Here is a 19,714-nt window from a genome sequence, read left to right as displayed (position 1 = left end):
AACTTTTTTTTTAACTTTTTTCAAAAAACTTTTCCCAAAAACACAAAATTGTGAACCAAACGGAGCCTTAAATTTCCCAAGTAACCAAGTTATTAATAAACGTAATATGTCAATTATAATTAATAGTAATCGCAACTCAAGAATGCATAAACTATTAAACGATCAAATTTGTAAAAATTTGATAAACCGACAATATGTTCTACAGTAGTTTTGTAGGCACGATTGACGCTTAATTCTCAACTGTGAGAGATTATCATCTTTAACATATAAATTATACAGTAAAGTAAAACTGAACCAGGACTTCATAGATTTATAAAAATTGGTTAATTTATTTCTGATCTTACAAAACATGATTTAACTGCTGAGAAAATTAACGTCTAATTTAACTAGCTCCAAACTCTTTTAGATTTGGAGTTAGAAAATTAAACTTGCATACACACGTTTATTAGCTTAGCCACTATTTTAAGCCATAGATTTCTCTGAAGAACCGTCACCACGTTTTGGTTTTCCTTTGTCGTGCGTTTCTTTTACAACAGGAGTGTTTGGAGCAGTCATCTTCTTCTCCTTACTGTTGGTTTGTCCGGGGGGGCCTTTCTTCACCGGCGGTGGAGGGGGTTTACAACATTTTCTGCCTCAGAAGAACAAAAAAATAAATTAAAAAAAATTATGAGATATGCAAATACAATTTAAATTAAACCAAAGATGAGACGATCAAATAAAAATTTCTGATAAACTAATAAAAAGTTCCATGAAAGTTTTTGACGTACATGATGCCGTTTTTTGGATGTTTTTGTGGCTTGAAAATGGGGAGTTGAAGGTTGGCCTTTGGCATGATGAGGGTAGCTGGGATGACTGAGAGAGCCATGATAAGAGGAAACGGAGAAGACCTGTAAAGGTAGCTGTGAGTTCAAAGTGATAATGCTAAGGTAGGTATTTTATAATGGCAAAGATTCACTGCTAGCTGATGCTGATGTAATTGTAATACTGCAAGTGGGATCTATTTTATGCGTGTTTGTAGGGCTATAAAATGCGAAAGGGGACACTACACCGGTGGTCCATTCAAAAATAAAAAACTCGATTAAAACGAGTAAACGAAACTTTTTCCCACCGAAGGTTTGCGTTAATGACACTTTCCTCTAAAAGAAAAAAGTTTCAAAATACTATTTTTTTACCTAAAGTTAATATTTTATTATTATCCAAAGTTAATTCTGACAGTGAAAATTCTCTCTATCATCACTATTTAAACTTTCGATCTTCTCAATACCAAACCCCTCCTAGTCTGACACCTAATTTCTCGTTAATTATCGGTCACCGCAAATCTAAGGTTTTTTGTTTTTAACTTATTTATGGCTAATACCAATAACGAATATTTAATCAGTCACAACTATTCAATTCACCAACATCCACTCTATAAAACTCCTCTTATCCTAGTTTTTAGTAACTCACCGAATATCGATTGAGAAAGTAAAATTTATTTTGGGTATTAACAAAATATATATTTTGAATGAGAAAGTATTAGTTTGAAACTGTTTAGGTGGAAAAGTATCATTTAAGGCAAACCTTGGATGGGAAAACGTCGTCTACTCAATTAAAAATATCCAACTTGCCGAAGCTGCAGAGATACCCAGTTAGTTATTTTATTATTATCATTTCTTTTTCACTTGAAAATTCTTGAATAAATTATATTTGAATAAATGAGAAACAAAAAAATATATATAGAATAAGACGATGGGGAACTAAGACCTAAATTATACTATTCATTATTAACAATCAGTTTCTAGTTTTATATAATACAGTTTAAATAAATATACAATCAAATAATTCAAATTATGTAGTTTTGAAATGCGAGCAGTACGTGTTCAAAAACCACTAGAAAAAATTTAAAAAATAAAATTTAATAATAATATGTTTAATATTCTTATAAGATTTATTTAAAAACGGAATTTTGTTAGATAAATAGGAATTTAATAGCATCAGTCTTTAAATTTAAATCAAAATAAAACCTACATCACCAAGAAATTCTTGTGGGTAAAGATTTAGGAAGAGTGGCTTCTAGAGGATTATTGTATAAACCTATTATTTACTATAGTACCTACTGATTCAATGAAGACACGGATTTTCTTCATTCTTAAAATGATTAAAAATAACTAGCTCTTCTTTTTATGTTTTTACTTTTTCCTCTTATTGGAAATCCTCACATGGATGGCCCCATATTATATTGAATTATTGACTCATTGGGTTTAATTATCTTAAGTTATGTAATAGAGTTAAATAATGCGAGCAATTAGTTGACTCGAGTCAAACTCTGCTTGCCTTTATCAAGTCTTCCCCTCTCTCTTTTATCAACTTTCCACAACGAAGACTTTGAATCCATATTGGATTTCTATTTTTGTCTCTTTTTCCAAATACAATATCGTCATTTTCAAAACCAACATGTAACGAATATGGGTTTTCTTTAACCCAAGACTTCTCTGAATGATGTTGTATATAGTTATTCTTAATCTTGTTTAGGGTTTTTTGTTTTTATCATATCCCAAGGCATGCCTGTAATAAGATGTCTTTGTCTTTATATTCCTTTATTTGCTTATCTTCTCTTGTCTTCTTTTATATACGTGCTTAAAATAGATAAATAAAAAGAGATTAGGTACTAAGTCTATTATACTTGTGTTTTTGTTCCTATCTTAGAATTTGTCCTAAAGCTCTGTTTTAAAAGCTAGACCGAACTAGTCGGTCTGACTGATTCGACCGTGAGCCGTCTTTTACTTCGGTCTAAGTTTACATATAAAACCGAAAATGTCAATAAACCCGTTTTGGACCGATAATGGACCGACGAAACAGTACAAAACCGTCAAACCGACTGACCCGGGGCTTAAAACGGTTCGTCTAATTCAAAAAAATTCATATTCCTAAACTAATTTCAGCACCGTTTCATTATCTTTCATTTTTATCTTCAACTGTAAAGAAGAAGTAAGGGGAGGGGAAGGGAAGGGAAGGAAGAAGAAAGAGAAGAGGAGACACGAGAAAGAGTAAGGAAGAAGATTAGAAAAAAGAAAAGAGGAGATAAAGAGAAAGAGAAGGAAGAAGAAAGTGAAGAAAAATTACAGTAGAGGAAGAAGAAAGAGAGAAAGAGAAGAATGTGACGAGGAAGAAGAAAGTGACGAGGAAGAAAGAGGAAGAAGAAAGTGATGGGGAGTGATGGGGGAGAGAGAGAAAAAAGGAAAAAGAAAGAAATTGATGGAGAGTGATGGCGTGATGGGAAGAGAGAGAAAAGTGAAAGATGGAAGTGATGGGGAGAGTGAAAAAATAATTAATAATAAAACTTGAGGGTGTATTTACTTTATTTTAAACTCACAGGGGTTTATAGTAACTTTTAGGGATGTATTTGCTGATTTTTCAATTTATAACAATTAATGGAATTGTTTAAAGATGATACTGTTACATACCGATCAGACCGATCGATCCAATCGATTGGATTGGTCAACCAGCAAACCGACTCTTTGACTGGATCAACAAACGGTCTGGTTTTTAAAACAATGTCCTAAGATAGAATGACCAATTTTTTTATGGTATCTGTGCATATTCTTTCTCTCTTCTAATAATACTACTTATCAAAAAAAAAGAAAAAAATACTGTCTACATTGAATTAAAATCAAACAATAAAGCAAGAACTCCATGGGACTACCTCAAAAAATGAAGGGTACGTATAAAAACAAAATAGTAGTAATCCTCAATTATTAGGATTCATTCATAAAAGCTTAATTATGTATGATACTTATCCGATATATTTGATATTTTGGAAATAGTTATGAAAATGTGGTAATATTAATCCATGTGCGTAATTAGTATGTCATATCATGCATAAACGTGAAACATAAAATTAGTAATAAATCAAAGTATTGCTATTCAATGTTGGATAGATGTAAAGTAGGTTTTTGATTTATAAGGATAGGTAAATAGCATCATCTAACATAGTATTTTTATTTTTTATTTTTTGCGTAATTGACAAGCCCCAAGAGTATGAATAATAGGCCACAATATTGAATATACATTCATACTACAGTATAAATAAATAAAAAACAGTGTTTTCAAATATAAGAAGTGAAATAAAATGAGAGTTAATATCATGCCAAGAAAATATATATAATCTTATATGCTAAAAGATGAACCAAGAGTCGGATAATAATTACAAAGAGTTAATAAGCAGATAATTAACTTGATAATTTTAATCAAACATTCATCTAATGTTAATTTAATTGCTCTATATAATCTCAAAAACACTGCGGTTAAATTTCATTCTTCAAACAATAGTTATGGCATGCAATAATTCTTATAAAATCCTAAAAACAACATGATTCTATAAAAATGTTATGGAAGCAACTAAATCATTCATGTATGCATGTATAACTCGTTTTTAACTGTTTTAAGTACTATAATCTTATCATTTAAGCTGAAAGCAAATTTTGAATTATAGCTCATCATTGAATACTTAAAACTCTTTTCTAGAAACTTAAAATATGATTATAAATGCCTATGCTTCTAAAAACAATGTTTCCTACAAAGTCATGCTGCAGCCATCTATGTCATCACTCAAAACGCTTATGATTCTCAAAATAATAACTCTACAAGTCATGTTGCAAACATCCAAACCATCATTCAATGAATGCTCATGATTCACAAAAAAAAAAAGATAATAATAACTCTTTACTACACTACAAAATCTGAAATCAGAATCTGGTAATTGAATTAATAACTATTGTGATTATGTAAAACTGAAAGCTGATTTTCTGAAACTATGCACTGATAACAAATTTATGAATACTGCAAACTTTATGCTGATAATTGAACTTTAAACTGACTACTCTAGCTTTTACTAATACTAAAAACTATAAGTTGATATCTTATTCTGAAACTGTGGCTAATACTGAAAGCTCTCTTAATATTTTAAAAACTCATACTGAGACTATCGCTCATAATTGAAACTGAAAAGTGAATCTGATTCTGAACATTCTAAAACTAATAAATGAAAACTCTCACCACAACTAGTACCTTGGGGGAAATCTGTCATACCTGGTGAGCTTTCCGCACGCTGGTAGAGCAAGGGACGTATCTATTATACCCGACAAGATTTATCATTGCATGGGCAAAGCCTCTAAAACTATCATACTGATAGGAACCCACTTCATTAACTCAACAATTTGGGCTAGGCCATAGGTCTTTCATGGGCTTGAGTAAAACTCTCCTTGGAAAACCGGCTTGCCAAGGGAGGGTGCCCAAGCCTTTATAACCCACATGCCCACCCTTTTCCCTTTCAATGTGGGATCCTAACATTCCACCACACTTCCGCAACCGACGTCCACGTCGGCCTCTTTACCCCAGTCGGCCTCTTTACCTCTTGGGTGACTACGCGGATCCCCTTTCCCTCGAGCCTCTATGCCCTTTCTCGGGGTAGCAACCCAAGCCCAAGGTCAACCTACCATGTGTGCGCTGCCACATAGGCGCAGGATCATGCTCTGATACCAATTGATAGGAACTCACTCCATTAACTCAACAATTTGGGCTAGGCCATGGGTCTTTCATGGGCTTGAATAGAACTCTCCTTGGAAAACTGGCTTGCTAAGGGAGGGTGCCCAAGCCTTTATAACCCACATACCCACCATTTTCCCTTTCAATGTAGGATCCTAACACATACCTAGCAGACTGCTCAACGCCTAGGCAGAGCTAATAAATTTGTCATACACATACACAAAGCCAAAATATGAAACTGTCATACCCAGCGGACCACTACATTGCTCGAGCAGAGCCAAATCCTTATCATTGGGGGACGGGTACTTCATAGAGTGGTTTGAAAACAACTTTTATTCTTATACATAGTCTAAAATACTTTTCTTCATGAAAAATGTATTGTTTGCTTGAAAAATATGATATTTTATGCCACAAGGGTGAAAATACAGACTTATAAACATGTCTCAAAACTAACAAATCAACCCTTTTTCGTTTCTCATTTAGTATATTTATCAAAAGCACTAAACTCTCATTTAATCATGCATCTCATGTTAATCTCAAGTAACATATAAGTCAAGAACATATCACATATGTGCTTATAAATCATGCATATATAACATAATATTAAAAAATCACATTAAAAGGTGAAATTGAACCTGTTTCAAATCTGACAGTTTAACCCAGATTAAAAATTATTTCAACATCACATTACCATAGCAAATGTCCAACACTAATCATAAGCAAATATCACTTTTAAAAGCCAAAACTCATATAACACATTATAATTATAATTAAACCAAAGAACTCAAAAAATAATATATAAGAATATTTCATACTAGAATAAAATAAACATGAATAAACAAAGTACTTAAAATTCTCTTTTGTGCCTTCACGGGTATTTTCACAAAGAAAAGAATAAAAAATAAACCAAAATAAAATCTTCTTGGACATTATATAACTCCCCTTGACCTGCCTTTTAATCACCCATATTACTCCAAGCCAAACACCTCAATTCCAGCTCTTCATTTACAATTAAAAACTTCCCCATATTGCTACATTTTCCAGCCGAGAACAAGCAAGAAAACATTTGTAATTTATTTTATTCTAGAGCAAAATTTCAGCATTTCCAAGCATGTTAACCAGCCAAATTTTAATTCCTCTTTATAATGCCATTTCCATCTCATTATAAGCACATATTCCATTATAAAATTCCGCCAAACCATCCCTTTTCATACCAAAGAATATGCTGCATGAAGTCACACATTTTCGGAGCAAAACTAGTGTAATAATTCCAACCAATTCAGCAGAGATATATGTATATAAATAAGACAAATAAGAATCATAACACACCCATTTATTTATTATTTAAAGCATGCTTCCAACACCATCAAGTCTACTGTCCAGCCAAAAACACCCAAGTATATTATCCAGCAACACAACCGCCATTTATTTACTTACACCAACACTAGTAACAACCTAGCCGAAGCATGAAGAGAAAAGATTTTTAAACAGTTTCACAAAATAGCCAGATTCTCAACAAAACATTAACCTGCAAACATGAGCCTTATGTTTATAGGAAAATCTGGTGACATGCAACACAAATAAACTTTAAATAAAGTCAGATCTGGGACAATTTCGCTCATTCCATGTTCAGCCGAGGACATGCAAGCAAAGAAATACGACATGATATGACACATTTACTTAACATACAGACATGAATTTAAGTTTTTAAAGAAGAATTTTGGTTTAATCCACTTACCAATTGAGATTTCACCCATGTACTAAACATACAGATTATTCAATTTAAAAGCAAATTCTAAGGATTTCAACCATTGTCTTAAAGGAATGACATGCAGTCCGTGATTCAAACATTTGGATGCAATGTATCTCCATGCATGTAAAATTCTTCATATTTTCAAAACAAAACTCAGCAATTAACACCTAACTTCAGCACCAATTTTCAAAACCCAATCAAATGCCCATCTGAATTAACACATGCAAGCTAGAATATTCAAAAAAAGGTTTTGGTTTTTGCCACTCACCAATTCAGCTTAGTCGAACTATAATTGAAGCTTCAAGCACTCTTTTCTTCCACACCCAAAACCAAATGGGAGTGATCTGTTTCAAAATTTATCCTCCATTTTTGTTTTACTTTCACTCTCATTGTACCTCTGGCCAAACCCATTCTTCCCTCTTCTTTTTTTTTTCTTTTTCCTTTTACTTTTCTTTTTCTTCCTTTCTTCTTTCTGTGTTTTTCTCTTCTTCATTTCAGGCAAACAATCCAGTTTATATATAAAACAGCTTCTTGAAATTATGAAACTGCCCCAAAATTCTCTTATTCTCACCATGACCCTGCCACATCAGCTTTCTGCTGTTAAAATGCCCAAATTTCTCGCCTTAGTTACACTCTTACCTAAAAGCTCTCATTCCTTTACTTTTCACTCCCAATAAAACTTTAAAAAACTAACAGAATTCCCCTTGCATAAAAATAAAAATCACAAAGATTATGGAGATGCTTGTCTGAGCTTATAAGCTGGTCAAACTAGCTTATAAGCTCTAAAATTAAGCTAGTCTGTTTATTTATAAATTTTTTGGGCATACAAGCAAAAAAATAATAATAATAATAATAAGTTGAGGGAAAGGTACTTTTTTTTTATTTATTTATTTTTTTTTTTTTTTTTGTTGCTTATAAGAACTCTACTTATATTTGACCAAGTATATTATCACTTTATCCCTATTTAATTTTAAAATTCTATAATATACCCTTATTTTTATATTTCAAACAGGTCATATTACTACAGTACAATTTTTAGTCATTTTAATAATAAAATGTATTTATAAACCATATTTTACCAAATGCATCAACTACTTATCAATCAGTTATAAGTACTTTAATCAAGCACATAGTTGCTTAAATTTCAAATGCTTATAAGCTCAAATTAACTTATAAGCTAATTTTCATAAGCTCAGACAAACACCCCCTATATAATATATGTATTAGGATTAAAAATGAGGTTTTACATTTTGTCTCTCACAAGCTATTGTATTCAACATCACACCAAGACTCAACTAAATTGAACAAAAATGTTTTTTTTTTTTTTTTGGGGGGGGGGGGGGGGGGGGGGGGGAAGGGATAAAAAAATTACGTTAGTCAGATATTAAGTATCTTAATTAAGGTGGAACCAAACAGATGAATGATCTTTCAGTCTGCAAAATGTCACATACGATTATTTCAAGAAGTATGCAAACTCCAAAACTACCCTAACTACTTTAACAAGCAAAAGGTTTGGTTAAAGCTTTACCTTATATTATTAAAAAAAATAAAAAATAAAAACAAAATTGCTTCGCATAGATGTAAGGGCTTCCATGAAGTTACGAGAGTAGTGTATAACACATCAAAATCAAATATTTGCAAACCTCTAACACATACTTATATTTAATATAAACATAAATGCAATATGAACTACTAAGAGTTGACAAATATGCTTCCAGTAAATAAGAATGACCAGCTTTCACATAAGATCTAAATATTATGAATCAAGACACGAATTAGTACAATGTTTGAAACTTTTACATTAGACGTTGCCATCTACATCTAACTGATACCAATTGTTATCGTTTGGCATTCAATCGGAAAATTGCTCTATGCTTATACGATGCCCTACAATTGTCTAATTTCTCAAGAGTAGTGATTTAATGTAATTTTTCAAGCAGTAGACAGAATTGAAAAACCCTTGATGCTTCTTATTACAATATACAACACAGCCCTATGTATGCACAAATGTAGTGAACAAAACATAATGTGAAGAGTGGATTTACCTTTAAAGGACAATTGGTTACAGAGTCAAGCCATGTAGCCGCCCCTACAAACCAAAAGCATGGAGACAAATGATTATCAAGCATATTATAAGAAAACATGCAGAAGCTTAAAAACTAAACATTACTTAAAAAATAGTGACTCATGTCTACCTGGAACAGTTGGACAAATTAAAGCATATGAATTCAATTCACGTGACAATCCATTGGCAATTATAAATGATATCCTTTTCACTATGCGCTTTGTGAACATACGCTTTCTCAGCTGATCCTTCGTATCTTCCAATCTGAAATAAAAAATAAATATTTTCAGAAAATAAAGAACATCTACAATAGGTAATCATATAATGACTATCAATACTTACAGGTTCACATCATAATATAATACCCCAAACCTGAAGTCAAGGAAATCTGAAAACAGAAAAAACCCATTTCCTTATACAGTGCAAATGTAGGTTTACTTGAACTCTTGAAAAAAAAATAGCTTTATGCACCAAAAGAATGAAAAGAGTTGCATAATTGATTGTCCCAGGGGTTTCAAAGCTCCTGATATTCATGTGATGGTTTAGAGGATGTGCTGCAACCTTGTGCCCAAGGTTTTTGAGTTTTAAGATCACATTTGATAAATCTACTGCAGGTAAACCTAGGACAAGAGAATTCAACTGGAACTACCAAGTGGAGATATTAATGTCCCTTCCCCAAAACAGAGAAACTAACCAAAAACTACATAAAAATTGCTGTAAAATATATACAAAAAACACACAAAAAGAAAGAAAAATCCTATCAGAGATGCATATTTTTCTACCAACGAGGGCATGAATAGAGCAAGATCATCACCTTCCAATCCAATCAAATCCTGACACATATAAAGTTCAGGTTCAGTATCAAAATTTTAATAAACTAATTAGTCATAGAAATTGCTCAAGAAATTAAATAACATAGGTATGGACATAAAGAATTAAAAAGAGAAACATTGAATTCCTCGCCAGGCCGATGTAAGGGTAAAAGCTCAATTGAGATACCAAGATCTTGGGCATCCTGTAAAAAAGAAATGTACAAGCAACTTCTTATAATAACCTTAAATTACTGCAGGCATTGCAAAGACCACTTAACTAATGCATGTGCAACATATATCAACTGAAACTCATACTTTAGCTCGTTGCAATGTGGTTCTTGTCATATCAGTTTCTGCTGCACCCTTGATACTCCCAAAAGGGTCATCTTCATTTGTAAATAACAGTATCCTTTTGTCAGCTGTCTTTGCAGACCTGAGATAAATTTGTTATTAGACATCACCAAAGAGTACATAAGATACTTAGGAAACAATTAAAAAGAAAAGGACCCTAACTTAGTCGTAATAGAAATTCAACAAAAAGAACCAGATCATAGCTAGCATTACCCTTTACGTAACAGCCCTTGTGCTACCCGGAGGGCATTGTAAATGGGATTCTCACAAGACCCAGAAACAATACCATGTTGACTCCTTATTTCTTTTGCAAATGATTACGCATGCAAAATAGTTTGAAAATCAGGCAAGATTTTCACTTCAATCCCCTCCATCAAAAAGGCGCTTAGTCAAACATCTGATATAGCAAATGAACCTTATTTCTATTATATATGGTCATATTTATAACCATGAATTTCATTTAAGAAGCAGTAATTTGTGTTAGTAAGTAAAAATTACTATTCTGCAATAATTAACAAGATGGTAAGGATTTCGTAAAGTGAGGACTTGTTTCCTCTTATCAGTATTCACCATTATATGAGTCCAAGGATCCTTAACTTAATTATTATAAAATGGACAGCTCACCAATCAAAAGATGGGAAAAGTCAAGATCATCAATAACTGATAAATTAAACAAGCAGTCTCTTGAAAGAAATTAATGGAGCTTGCACATGTTAGGGAAAAACCACAGAACTTTAGAATGCATGAATTCTATAATGAAATGGCTTTAATACAACCACAAGAAAGAATTTAAATACAAAGAACATCTACTCCAATGCTTGAAGTGATGAAATGAGAAAATACAGTATACTTAAAAAGAGTAGTAACCACTAATTTTGTCGGGCTAAAGCTGTTATAAAAAAGTAACTAATACTATGGTCAGGCTTCAGCTGTTATTCTTTTTCAATGGCAAAGACACATTTCAATTTCATAATATTTTTCGCCCTGACTGTCGGAAGCTCTCATTGTTTCCCTCACAATAAGAACTACTGGTTAATCTGAAAGCTTAGGTATCAACGAATACAGAAAACAATATTTCTCAAGCCAAAATAAATAAATAAAGACATTAAAAAAAATAAAGAAAACTCACGGCTGAAGTTGAGGTAGAAAACATTTTGGGTGAAGCATCAACAAGGTACACCACACATTCTTTAGTTGACTCTCGTTCCAGCAAATTAAATTTATTTTTTATTTTTGTTATTCAAATACAAATAACAAGCAAAGAAAGTTTTGAAATATTAAAATATCAAATGGGAAGCAAAAACAAAAGAAAACCTGAAAGAATTCATTTTCTGGGTCGTCTTCGTCGTCTCTGAAAACTTCATCTGTGTCCAAGTCCATTGTTTTCTCAGAGATAAATGAAAGGTTTTGGTATGAGTGCTTCACGAATTGTAAAATTCCGCCCGCGTACTTATATAAATTCGAAAGTCGAAAGTTCAGTTCAGTGTCTGACAAGCTATTTCAAGAGTCAATACTGTCAGTGGGCCGGGTTAACTTATCGTAAACGGGTCAAATATAGGGTCCATGTTAATGGTGAGAATAATTCCTTAACTCCCCAACCTTTTTATCATTTATTGCCCCCCATAACTTTGAAATCATCTCTCACATTCCCTTCTCGCCGTTATATATCTCCAATTGTTGATTAGTTTACTTTAAGGTGGTTTTTTTTTCGTGGATCGGAAGGAATGGTAATAGGAATGAGAATGAGAATGGAAAAGGGAGGGGAATGAGGATGGGGATAGGAAGGAGAGGGGAATGGAATGGAATAAGATTACGTTGTTTACTTAATATTAAGAAACCAACTATTAGAGGAAACTTTTTTTTTTTTCAAAAATTCACAATAAAAGACAGATACCTTTAACTTGATTTCGTGAAATAACTTAAGGGTGTATTTGGTTCAGGGAATATTATATTATTGAGAAAGTTATATTAATGGAAAAATAGATTATCTTGAAAATTACTAAGAATATTTAGGAAAATATGTTTGTTTGGTTGGAATAATGGGTAGATATGTTATATTAATATGTTTAGTTGAGAGAAATAAATTGGTGGGTATGTTATCAAATTACTAAATTGCCCTCATTTTTAATTTTTAATATAATATTATTTTTATAATTATTTTTTGAATAATTTTTTGAACCCCTTATATTTCAAATTTAGCTAAAACACTCCAGCAACAAAAAAAGTTTAAAACTCAACAAAAACACCGTCACCCACCCAAGCCACTATTGACGGCGACGACAGTGGAGATTTGGCTGTGAAAAGGCCAGATATTTGGCCGTGAAATGACGGCCATTTCTCGGCCAAAGATCTGGTCGTTTCAGTTTCACGGCCACATCTTTGGCCATGAAACGATCATTGTTTCACTACCGAACATCTAGCCTTTTCAGGGCCAGATCTGGTTGTTTTCAGCCATGGATCAGCCTTACCCAAACATGGTCGACCAGTCATGCACCACTCCGTTGCCACTATCGATGGTGGTGGTTGGTGGCTGGTGTTGGTGTTGGTGGTTAGATTTGGCCATTACCCTTGGGTAATTTTTTTAAAGTCCAGAGGTATTTAATTACTAAAAAATTTGAACCCTAGGATAAAATATTCTATGAATGTATTTGTGAATTAATTTCAAAATAAGGGTATTTTTGCCCAAAAATTTTATTAATAAGAGACAAAATTGTGACAAAAATAAGATTACCAAGTAATCTTAAAATACTTACGAAAATAGAGGTAATCAGATTATCTCTTATATTACCAACAGTAATTACTATTAGTTTTAGAAAATTACCAGAATCTTATATTACTTGACAACTAAACGTAGTAATCAAATAATATAAGATGACATTATCTTAGTAATCCCTTATTACCTCCAACCAAACACACCCTAAATATCAAGTATACTGCATTGTGATGTCATTAATCCAAAATAAATAAATAATATATGTATAATTCTGTAAATTGAAAAATTCAAAACTAAAATGCAAAATATATTAAAAATGTTGGTCAAGTTATTTTATTTAAATAAAAAGTGTATTTTGTGAAATCACATCAATACCCTTGACAAAGTCCTTTCTTTCTAATTTTGGTATATTGTGATGATTCATAGTTCTAATCTAAAACAAGAAAAATATACTCACAAAACGTCAAAATACTTTTATGTTTTTTATGACTAAGGGTGTTTGAGCCAACTTGTGCGCATCTCTACTAACTACCCAGGGCCCTAAAGTTGACAACCGAGTAAGCCCTTTTGTGGTCACCTCTATTAGGACCTATAGAACTCAAACTTAAGAGCTCATGGAATTTCTTTTTGCTCTTTTACCATCAGGTCACCTAGTGGTGGTCAAAATATTTAACGATGCTTCTAGATTTACCTCATTATATTTCTAATATACCAAGTAATGTGTTTATGTGGCATTAACATATAAATAAATTGATTGTGTGTTTAAATGATATGAAATTGCCCATATGATAACACCTTATTTAGGATGTGAAATTTGGGGTAAATATTTGATAAGAGTAGTATATACTTCAATGAAATCAAAATGTAACTAGACATGTGCATTTAACATGCATTTTAAATTCAATTATTGAAGAATATTAATTATTGATGATGGACTAATTAAATTGAACTCTTATTTTTGGGTAAACCCGATAATTGCATCTCCCACGACTCGAAGATAAGACCTTCTATATATAGCTAACCTCGGTGGCTAAAGGACTTGTCATCCAGTCACAAAGGGAGAGGTAAGTTGAACTCTTATTACAACAAAGAGAAAAAGGGATCACCCTTTGTTTATTTTGAAGCTACATAGTCTATAAGCACACAACACTTACTAATTGTAAATTCTAATTAATCATACATCATAATTGATACTACAGTACATACATAATCTCTTAGATCTAAACTCCAAATTAATACTTTTAGATTTCTAGAAGTTTAGTTGAGAAAACATTATATTACAAGATGCTTAGATAATTAATATTATGATTTTTTAGCCATGCATTAATTTGAAGCCTTATACTTTGTATGGGCTAAAAATCGTCTTGGCCTTTTCAGGCCCAAGCTAGTATTTTCTACCATGTAGGCCCAAGGCCGTAGTTCAATTTTGGTTGGTCTACATCAAAATTCATGTCATGGGCCAAACGCACAGCCTAAACTCAACCTCTGTCCAAATTGAGCATCACCATTAGCCCACCTAGGGCTAGGCCCATTGGTCCAAGATAATTAGGACTCTTCCGATTTGGGTTCTATCCTAATTCACCTAAAATTTTGTATCTTATGTGAATTAGGACTCTTAATCCTATTGAGGCAAGTAAATTAAGATCTTTTCCGATTCACTAAACCTCTACTATTATGGACTCAAAGTCCTACTAGGATATGAAGATCTTACAACTACTATATAAATAAAGTTACACCTCTATTTAGGCATTCAATCTCAATACCACCTATTTGCATCCAAGCTCTTACTCCTAAGAGTTATACACCTACGCCGTGGTTCTAGTCTCCGACTAAACTTCCAGTAACCTTTCCTTCCTTTAGCCCTCACTAAATTGCCTCATTCAGCCTTACTGACTTGAGCGTCGGAGTGCTTATGGTAGACACCACACCGGTGTTTACATAAGCTTCACACTTATTTACTTTGTGTGCAGGTACAGTGGATTGTCAGTGGCCTTAACCTCACAAGATTAGACATTTTTCTGTAACCGTAAATTTTAGCATCTATAATTTGGTGCCCACTATGGGGCCTCTGCAATCAACTCTCGTTCAACATCTTGCTCTATAGAGAATCACGTCATGGCTAAAATCATAGACACTGCCTCAACAGACCTCGTAGCTAAGGTCGAGGTTGTCTCAACACTAATGCAGCAATAGGCCAACAAAGGTAATAATATTGGAATCTGAAAACAACAACATCCGAGCCGAGAATCAAAGCTTACGGGAAAAGGTAACTCAATTTTATTCTCTAGATTTCCCATTCAACCAGATACTGGAGAACCGCTTCCGCGTCCTGGTGAATACCATGCAACCACTCATGACCCCAGATGCCAGATCCTCGACCTCAGACCCTCAATCTTCCCAACTCCAATCATCCATAACAGATGGCCTAACACCCATCATCATAGACACAACTAACATAGCCATGCAAACACGACCCTTATCAACTGACCCCTCAATCACCTATGACTAGCTCACTCAAGCCGTCCCTAGCTAGCAGCAACAAAATATCACCAACATCGACGATCCAATCAATATAAATGATCCATAGTACCTTCTAGCTCAGCTCTTCTTTATGGTTCAAGCAGTCACCCCTACCATACACCTCTAGGCTCGACTCACTCTCATGGGTCAAGTAGTCTCCAAGTCATGCCTTTAACCATCCATATTGGCAGAAGCACTCAAACTGTCCTACTTGGGATTACTCATCCTGAAGGGATGAATGGAGCCCTCAACACCCAAACAACCAACCATCAAGCTACACCCACTAACTTGACTTGCCCTACCAAACTATGTCGACTCACCATTCGTTGACTCCATAGCCTTAGCCGAGATGCCTTAAAAATCCTCCATCCCAAACATAAGACCTTATGACGGTATAATTAACCCAGACGATCACATTGCCTCCTACAAATAGAGGATGTTTGTCTTCTCCATACCATAGGATCCTAAGGAAACATGCATGTGCAAAAGCTTTGGTTCCAACCTCTCAAGACCAGCTTTTCAGTGGTATACGAACCTCCCCAAAAACTACATAAGCTCATTCGCCTAGCTTACTGACACATTAGTTGAGCAGTTCACAAGCAGCAAGAAACTTGAGAAGCTATTAGCCAACCTGTACAGGGTATATTAGAAGAGAGGAAAGCCACTGCGAGAATACGTAAGTAGGTTTAATAAGGAGAAAATATCTATCCCATCTTCTAATCTTGAAATAAAAGTAGACGCCTTCAGGAAAGGACTCCTCCTTGATGGGGAGCTTTACAAAGATCTCACCAAATTGGGCTATAATACTAAGGAGGACGTTTTGGCCCAAGCAATCATTCAAATAAGGTGGGAGGAGGATGAGGTAAATCATAGAAGGTACATACCCTATGATGCTTGCTGACAGAGGTGAAGCGATAAACACTTAAAAGCTTGACAGTATGAAACAAACAACCTACCTCCAACTCATGGTTCAAGCAAAAGCAATAAAAAATTGTATTACCGCCCACTAGCCTGACCCGTATACAAACCCTCTAGCTCTACTCCATTCGTGGTCCCTGAGTATAATCTTAATGTTGAGCTTGCCTAAGTGGTAGCAATAATGAAGGGGATGAGTCAAACAATCAAATGGCCACCCTGTAAAAGAAAGAATAGGCTGGAAAAATATTATGTATTTCTTATGTCTTGCTTGAATTACAATATCAACATATAGAGAGAATTTACATGAAAAGATAAGTAGCAACTGTACAAGATATAACAAGAATGAGATAACAAGATAAGAAATCCAAAGAAGATACAGATAAGCAGTTGCTACGATTTGAATGAAGATAGATAAAGATGTTGTGATATGAATGAAGATATAGATAAGGCTTAACAACCCCTTTCAAACTGTCGATTCTACAGACAGAAGTCGCAGTTTGTCTCGGTGCATTCAAAGAGTCTACGTCCTAGCGACTTGGTGAAGTTGTCAGCAAGCTAGTCATCACTTGAAAAAAATTTAACTTGAATCTTACCATGAGCAATCAGTTCACGAATAAAATGATAGTCTAATTCAACATGCTTTGTACGAGCATTAAATATAAGATTAGAAGTTAAGTAAATTGCTCCAATATTATCACACCATAAAGTTGCTAGAGAGGAACATAGGAAACCAAGCTTACTTAGTAAGGAGTGGAGCCAAACCAATTCAGCCGATGCATTTGCTAAAGCCAGATATTCACTTTTAGTAGATGATCTAGCAATTGTGGGTTATTTCTTTACAGTCCAAGAGATTAAATTATTACCCAAATACACAGCGTATCCATTTGTAGGGTGTCTGTCATCAGGGCAGCACCCCAAATTGCTATCAGCAAAACTCTGTAATTGCAGATTTGAATCCTTGGAAAGGAACAGGCCAAGTGAAGTAGTATGGTGAAGATACCGCAACAACCTTTTAAGAGTTTTCCAGTGATCTTCATTAGGACAATGCATAAACCAACATAACTTGTTAATAGAAAATGTTATGTCCGGTTGTGTCAATGTAATATACTAAAGAGCTCTGATAACTTTGCGGTAGGACACTGCATCCGAGATTGAAGGAGTGGAATATTGACTAAGTGGAGGACTGTTGGCCATAGGAGTGGCATAAGGTTTACTAGCAAACATCCATGTCTGGTTTAAAAGATCCAACACATACTTCTGTTGTGATAATCGTATACCTTTTTGCAATTAGTGTACTTCTATTCCCAAAAAGTAATAAAGAGTTCCCAAATCGTAGACGGGAAAGACTACTTGAAGCTTTTGAACAAACCAAGAAATTTGTTATGGATTGGAACCTATTACAAGAATATCATCAACATAGACCAAGACAAATAATTTTGATTTGTCAATATTCAAAATAAATAATAAGGCTTTTGCACGTGAAGCCACAAAACCAATTTGTAGTAGGAATTCAGCAAGACAATGAGATCAAGCACGAGGGGCTTGTTTCAGGCTATAAAGAGATTTATTCAACTGGCACACAAGGTTTGATTGGACATGATAAACAAATCTAGTCAGTTGTTCCATGAATATTTCTTCAGCTAGAAAATCATGAAGAAAAACATTTGATATGTCCAGTTGTCGTGTTTTCCAACTAAGAGAAGTAGATAGGCCAAGACTATGCGGATTGTGGTTGTTTTTACCACCGGACTAAAAGTTTCAGTGTAGTCGAGCCCACTCTATTGTTTAAATCCTTTGACAACCAAGTGTGCCTTATAACGATCAATTGTACCATCCGAATTTCTTTTAATCTGAAACACCCATTTATTGTCTATGATATTTTTGTTGAGGGGTCTAGATACTAGATCCCATGTTTTGTTGGCAAAAAGAGCATTGAATTCTGCTTGCATAGCCTTTCGTCATTCAGCATATGGTCGGGTTGAGTGTAAGAGAAAGGTTTGGTTTGAAGAAAATCAGGTTTGAGTGACGGGGTTGTTGGGGTGAGAGTTGTACGTCTTTACATGGTGCTAGGTCTAAGAACCATAACATGGGTACGTGATAAAGTAGGTGAAGATGATGGTGTGGGATTGGATGGTGTGGAAGGATTTGTTGGCAGTGAAATAGTATCAAATGGTGGGTCAGGTGGGGCAGAATTAGAAAGGGATAGTGTTTGAGTGAAATTATAATTAATAAGAGAAAGAGGAGATAAAAGAGTTGGATTGATACTTGGAAGTCTGGGTGGAACCAAGTGAAAGTCCTTATGCCGTTCTAATTCAAGTCATACTGAAGTTGTAGGTTGCACAGAAGTTGAAGTAGCAGGCTGTGTAATAAAAGGAAAGAATTTTTCATTAAATTTAATATGACGAGCAAGATATATAAACATAATGATTTTCTTGATCAAAACAGTGATATGCATGATGAGAGGGAGAGTTACCAAGGTAAACACACAATTTTGTTCTATATGAAAATTTATGGTTATTGTAAGGTCGTAAAAATGGGAAAATTGCACAGCCAAAAGGCTTCATGGCCAAGTAAGTCAGGGTGGCTTTAAACAGAACCAAATGTGGAGATTTATTTTCTATTAATGGACATAGCAGCAACATCAAAGGTATAATGCCAATATTTAAAGGGAACATGACTATGAGCAAGAGTAATGTCAAGCCAGTATCCACTAAATGTCTTATTTTACATTCAGCAATGCCATTTTGTTCATGTGTATATAGAGTTATGGACAAGCAATACGATGAATTATGCTAAGAGATTGAAAGTATTTATTTAATTTTTGGTACTCTCCTTCCCAATTAGAATGGAAGGCTTTAATTTGTTTGTTAAATTGTCTTTTCACAAGAGACTCAAAATTATGAAAAATAGAAAATACCTCACTTTTATTTAAAAAAAATGAAACCAAGTATATCGGCTAAAATCATCAATAAAGAACAGCATAACGATGTCCTAAACTAGAGAGCATTGGAGCAGGTCCCCAAACATCAAAGTGAATGATGTCAAATGGTTCTTTACTC

General features: G+C 33.9%; 1 long non-coding RNA gene across 1 annotated transcript; it reads right to left on the bottom strand.

Annotated features, from left to right (window-relative positions):
- Window positions 1–305: 305 nt before the first annotated feature.
- On the bottom strand, window positions 306–929 carry LOC116115127. The gene is made up of 2 exons (XR_004125626.1): window positions 768–929; window positions 306–628 (listed from the first exon to the last, which is right to left on the bottom strand). It is a non-coding gene; the product is annotated as an uncharacterized LOC116115127 (long non-coding RNA).
- Window positions 930–19,714: the final 18,785 nt, after the last annotated feature.

The sequence above is a fragment of the Pistacia vera genome, unplaced genomic scaffold (assembly GCF_008641045.1).
Source record: "Pistacia vera cultivar Batoury unplaced genomic scaffold, PisVer_v2 Contig732, whole genome shotgun sequence".
Lineage (NCBI taxonomy): Eukaryota > Viridiplantae > Streptophyta > Magnoliopsida > Sapindales > Anacardiaceae > Pistacia > Pistacia vera.
Note: the sequence above shows the minus strand (reverse complement) of the source record. Positions and strands in the feature narration are given on the sequence as shown.